We start from the raw sequence: 6,267 nt of genomic DNA on the forward strand, positions 1-6,267 counted from the left end.
ACAAAATAGAGATTTTGTATATTTCTTCATCAAATTGCATATAGATATTGGATAAGTTATTGAAGCATATAAATATCCTTATTTATCTCTCCGCATGCTAGTTACTATTGTTATATGTACACCATAGTCGTGCCCATTTTTATGATAAAGAATGGTAAAAAGCAAGTATATGAAATTGATTTTAAAGAAACATGAGTTATTGTACCAAAAAAAAGAAACATGAGATATATTCCTGCCAAGCTCAAATCACCTAAATATATCAAATTCAAGCTCAACTTGACCTGGGGTATATTTCAGACTAGATTAGATTTCTATTTTTACCTCATCTCAACAACTTAGTTGGAGGTCATGGATAAGCACCACATGTACAAGATTAAATAAAATAAAGGTAAATGGAATCCACATGGTGTTTGTTGAGTTGGATAGTGTTTGGCTACAAAAAAATCCCACCTACAAGAGTACATGCCAAAGTTGTAGAACCCGGCCATGATATTGATGAGCAGGTCGATGGATCAAGACTTAGCCATGATAAATTGTCATACAATGAAGTCGAATATCCAACAGGAGTAGCCCGAGATAACTGAATCGAACTTCAAAATATTCTTAAGTGCTCAGAACAGCACTATAGGCTGAGTAAGAAGAGGGCCAACATGAGTATGTTGGATGAGCTAAGATCGATAAGATATAATTATCAATCTAACAATTAGTGCAAAGCAATGAGCTAATAAACATGCGTAGTGCAAGAACAGTTGACATCAGTTATGAGAACGTCAGCAATGGAAGTCGGATATAAGTAGTAACCATCAAAGTGGACAGTTATTTAGTATAAAAAAAGTGGAATTATACTATGTAAAGAACCCTTCAACAATCCAACTTATGAATGCATTTTATATTATCCCAACTTACTTTACCAATAGCTTTCTACCTTTGGAGTAGTGTTAATTTAACTTAGATTTCTACAATTATAGCCCAAGCTACATTCTTATCTTTATCCAAATCCATATTTTTTTAAATGGTAGTATGATAGTGACGAAAATTTTTGAAGGTTAAGGCACTTTGACTTACACTACTTTTGTATCCTCCTTCGATCACCATTTTTTTGGGTGCCCTAATATTGGTGACATGTCGTGCACCTATATACCCCTTTCCTTCTAACTTGTCACCACTCTTTCCCTGACACACCCCGAACAAAATGGGAATGGGCGATAACAACTCCAAATAGACCCGCTCATTCTACTATTTATTATATGTATCTTCAGATTTCTCCTTTTGTTTTATGGATGCCAGTATTAATAGCATTAGCATTCATGTGCTTATTTATCATTAAAGTTAATTGCTTTATATGCAATAGATGCTATTGGTGATGATGCAGAGTCCCCATTGGCCATGTGGATGTCGGTTTTAATGGTGTCAGTGTTAATGTGCTCAGCCATCATTAAAATTCACTGCTTTATCATTCAAGTTGGACAAATGAATATTAATAGCAGGAGCTTTTGCTCATGCATCATTTAAGTTCATTGCTTAATGTGGCTTGGTTTGTGCAAAGTTCTACATTAACCATGTGGATGCCATATTAGTGACACTAATATTAATGATGGGAGAATTTCTCTATGGAGGCTTAACGAGAGTTTTTGCTCGACCGTCATTAAAATTTATTGCTCAATATGCCATAGAAATTTGATTGTTGAAGTATTCTATTTATTGTAATATGTGCATTGCATTTCAAAAACAATTAGAAATAGGAGAAAATACCACATACCAAGCATAACGTGGGGCTGGTATTGGTGATATTGATATTAATGAGGAAAGTTTCTATTTGTCCATTGTTAAAGTTCATTGCTTACTATATAACAAAAATTTGACTATCAAAGTATTCTATTTATTATAATTTATCATATTACTATATTGCGTTTTAAGAATAGTTGAAAAAAAAAAAGAAAAAAGGTACCCCATGCATCGCATAGATTATATGCTAATATATATGTGTATATACAAAATTAAGGCTCAATTTGCATGGAGTTTTTCATTTATCACGTGGACACTAGTATTAATGATGTTGATATTAATATGCTCCATCATCATTAAAGTCGATTGCTTAATGTATAATAGAAATTTGACTATTGAAGTCTTCTATTTATTATAATTTGTTATATTGCTATATTAGAATTCAAAAATAATGGGAAAAAAGGACAAAAAAGATACCCTTGTATAGGACTAGTGATGTCAGTATTAATGATGGGAGTTTCTGCATTGAGGCTTAGCTTATGTATAATTATCCATTTGGTACATGGATGCATGTATTAATGATGGAAGTTTATGCTCGATCATAGTTAAAGTTCATTACTTAATATACAATAGAAGCTACTATTGAAGCTTTCTATTTTTTATAATTTATTACATTGCTATATTATATTTTAAGAATAGTTGGAAAAAAGGAGAAAAATATTATAAATATGCATTGTGTGGGTTCGGTATTAATTATCAGTATTAATGACAGGATTTTCTATATGAAAGTTTTTATGTAGAGTTCTTTATTTGTCATATGAATGCCAGTTACACTCATCCATTATTTAGGTTCATTACTTAATGTAATTCAGCTTATCTAGAGTTCTCTACTTATGGTGTGGATGCTAGTGTTAATAACACTAGTATTAATAATAGGGGGCTTTGCTTGACCATCATTAAAAATTATTGCTCAATGTGCAACAGAAATTTGACTATTAGAGCCTTCTATTTATTATAATACGTTACATTATTATAAAATTATATTCTAAAAATAGTTAGAAAGAGGAGAAAAAAAAAACTATATCCTATGCATCTCTTGGGCCAGCATTAATGGCATCAATGTTAATGATGAGAACTTTTGCCCAACCATTTTTAAAGTTTAATGCTTAATATTCAATATAAATTTTGGCTATTGAAGCATTCTATTTATTATAATTTATTATATTGCTATTTTATATTTTAAAAATATTTGAAAAAAAGAGAAATAAAAGGTGCCTTGCACATTGCAAGGATTATTTATTAATACATGTTTAAAATGGAGGCTTGAATTATGCAGAGTTTTTTCATTCATCATTTGGGCGTTGGTTGGTTATTATTTGTTCAATATACACTATTGAAGCATTCTATTATTATCATTGTCTGTACAGTTATATTGGTATAGTGCGACACATCAGTATGGGTCGGTACAGTAGGCTTTGTACTCTGCAATATCTCAAAAATCTTGAAATTGCTCAATCAACACCCTGTAATCGATCCTATCCCTTTTTTCAAAAAGTAACAAAAAAAGTGCATACACAACAAGGGTGTAAGATTGATTTAAGAGAAACATGAAGAAACAAGGCTAAAAGTGAGCTATGAGCACTCACTTAAGAAAAATGTGAGAGCAACATTGATCCAATCGGAGAAAAGAAAAAATTTTCTCAACCCATTTAACTCAAATCTTACAAAAATTATTAAAAAATAGAAAAAAATGGTGAAAGTAAAGTTTACATCTTCTTTTTGTACATTGATAAATAAAAAACTAAACTATATAGCCTCTATTTATGCTAGTGAGGTTTGCTCTTGCACAGTTTGGGTTGGATTCCTCTTTTAGTTCAAATAAGATTCCACTTTTTTAAAATAAATATAAATAGTAGAAATAGATATAGAAAAAATGCTAAAATCCTATAGGAGGTAGACATTGACTCTTACATCAGCTTTGCCTTCAGACCCTTTGCCTAAGTCCTTCTGGATTGGGATATATATTCGGTCAAATTTTTTTTTTTTTAAAAAAAAATAGTTTGATCATCCTATTTCAAGGCTCAAATGATAGAATTTAGGCTTGATCATTCCATGCACCACCCTCACTAAAAGGGTGGCATCATGTCGTAGAGCTCAAAAAGTTATCAATTTGAAAAAGAAGATCATCTCTATCTTAATTGGATGTCGTATGGTCAAGTTACGACCTTCAAAATTTGGCATACGATTTAGTTAATTGATGTGGTGGATATTACTCGTGGACACTATCCAACCCTATCCATAGTAGCCAAAGTAGTCCACATCGAGTCAAGTGATCCTTCTAGATCAAGGCTTTCCATATTTAGAAAATTTAGTTCATGCTTAATCAAAATTGAAAATAAAAAAAAACATATGATTTCCTATCTAATGGTCGAACTACTTAGTTTTGCTTAGAAGCTCGTTCTTTCAACCAATCTAAAAAGACTCAATCTTGAATTTTGCTATGCTTGTATGATTCGAACCGGGGATGGGACGGGGCTTATAGAGTTAGACGGGACGAGTTGGATAAATTGGATTCAATAAAGCTACAAAAATATATTTTTTTTCCATACAAATCTCTCTTTTTTTGCCTCAAGAAGAGGACTTGAGAAGAATTATATATCGGGATCGAGTATAGGGCAGGTCTTACTATTGCTTGTACTTGTTTTGAATCTATTATAAATTGGATAAAATATATCCAATTAGAGTCGGGGTAGGCCGGATACTAGATAGGATCGAGTAAATTGCCACCCTAATGGTTGTGTAGCTCATGTGAGGCGTGTGACACCATGACATCTCGAGCAGTTGTGCTTGTCGCTAGACGTGATCTTTTATAAGCAGGCAAGAATCTCATGTGAAGAATTTTCTAGGCGCGTTTCCCTCTCTTTTTAGCATGCTTTCAAGTTTCAGCACGGGGTGACAACGTATCTTTATCATGAAAGAATGAACTCCTAAGCGAAGGAGAAAGGGAGCACCTCTTATGCAATCATTGTCTAGAATATACCAAGGCGCTCAAAGACAGCCCCAAACTCTTATGCAATCACATGGCATGTTTGGTCTCGATACCACCACCCTTCCCACTAGCATAATAGGTTTCATCAGTAGACTTGGAACTCCCAAGCATTACTTTTTGGGATATCAACATGCTATATCACTTGATGTCTTCCATCACCACATATCTTTCATGATAACTTCTATTTGGTGGCGCTCTGACATCGGCTCCAACCTGAAATAACAAAAATAAAGAAATGCACCTATCAGACTGTGTTCGTTATGGAACCCTCTGATTGCGTAAGTCAGATATGACTCTGAAGGAACAGAAGGATGTCTGCGAGGGGTAGAAAGGTTGTGCAAGAGAGTTGAAAGAGAACTTATCTTGAGAGCTTCTAAGAATGCAATATACAGATGAGGGTTGGAGCTGATCGTCGAGTAGTTTAGGCCTATACATGGGTTAATAAGGCAATAAACTACTTATCTTGCCTGTGAATCTCGTCTGCGCTTCTTAGTCGTGAAATTTGTTTGGGTACCGTATTTGTTATCAAACAGTTAATGATCAAAGCTGAATTGTTGCCAATTATGGAAAGAGATTGAAATACAGAGAACTTTTTGTAGGTCTTTTGGGTCAGCCATGTGGTAAACTTTTGAACGGTCAGCCCGTGGCTAAGCAGCGATCTTTTATTGGCCGTTTTGATCCATCAGTGAAGATCAGCTTCGAGGTTTATCAGATCCCCTAACATTACTCGTAGAAAATATTAGCACAGAAGTATACGCTATGAATGCATCTTTCTTTTATTGGAAGTCTTCTCACAACCGTTGGATACACTCTGATTGCCACTACATGGGTCTATTCTATTGAATAAAATATTTGCCCATGTGGCGTACTTGAATGATCCATGTGGCTACCCCGTTACAAAGCATATTCGAAAACTTACATGGCAAGAGGCTAATGGTGCAACTCGGGTTAACCAATCACTGGGTGCCATACCAAACGCCATTTTGGATCAGGAGTCGTTTGGAATATCCGCTGGGCCTTGTAGCTTTCCCGGACCAACAAGTGGGGACCACCGTGACAATTTTTGTGTTGGCTTAAACGCCACGTCACGCGCACAATGATTTTTCCACGTTCACCGTTCACCTCCTCCTCCGGTCAAAATCTTTCAGTAACTTCCGCCTGAGCCTTCGCCGACATGTCCTTTTCTCATTCGTCAAATTGGTATCAACATTTTTATTTTTTTCCTTTTAAATCGATGCCCGCCCTGGAACAGAATACTGGAGAGCGTCGATATCACGCCGTCTGATCTCTATTAGACGGTCTATATTAATCTAAAATCGAAAATGGGGTTTAAAAATAAATATCTTCCTGCCGACCAAAGAACCCCCAACGGGCGACGAGCCCAAAGAGACTGACATGCCGTCCCAGTGAATTCCCGGAATCAGTCTACTTCGATATCGTGGCCCATCGAAATGAACGGCCCAGATCCGCCGCGCCTCCGTGGAGTCCGGCTT

The sequence above is a fragment of the Phoenix dactylifera genome, chromosome 4 (assembly GCF_051530095.1).
Source record: "Phoenix dactylifera cultivar Ajwa chromosome 4, Ajwa_hap1_PhDact_Kaust_v1.1, whole genome shotgun sequence".
NCBI classification, from domain to species: domain Eukaryota; kingdom Viridiplantae; phylum Streptophyta; class Magnoliopsida; order Arecales; family Arecaceae; genus Phoenix; species Phoenix dactylifera.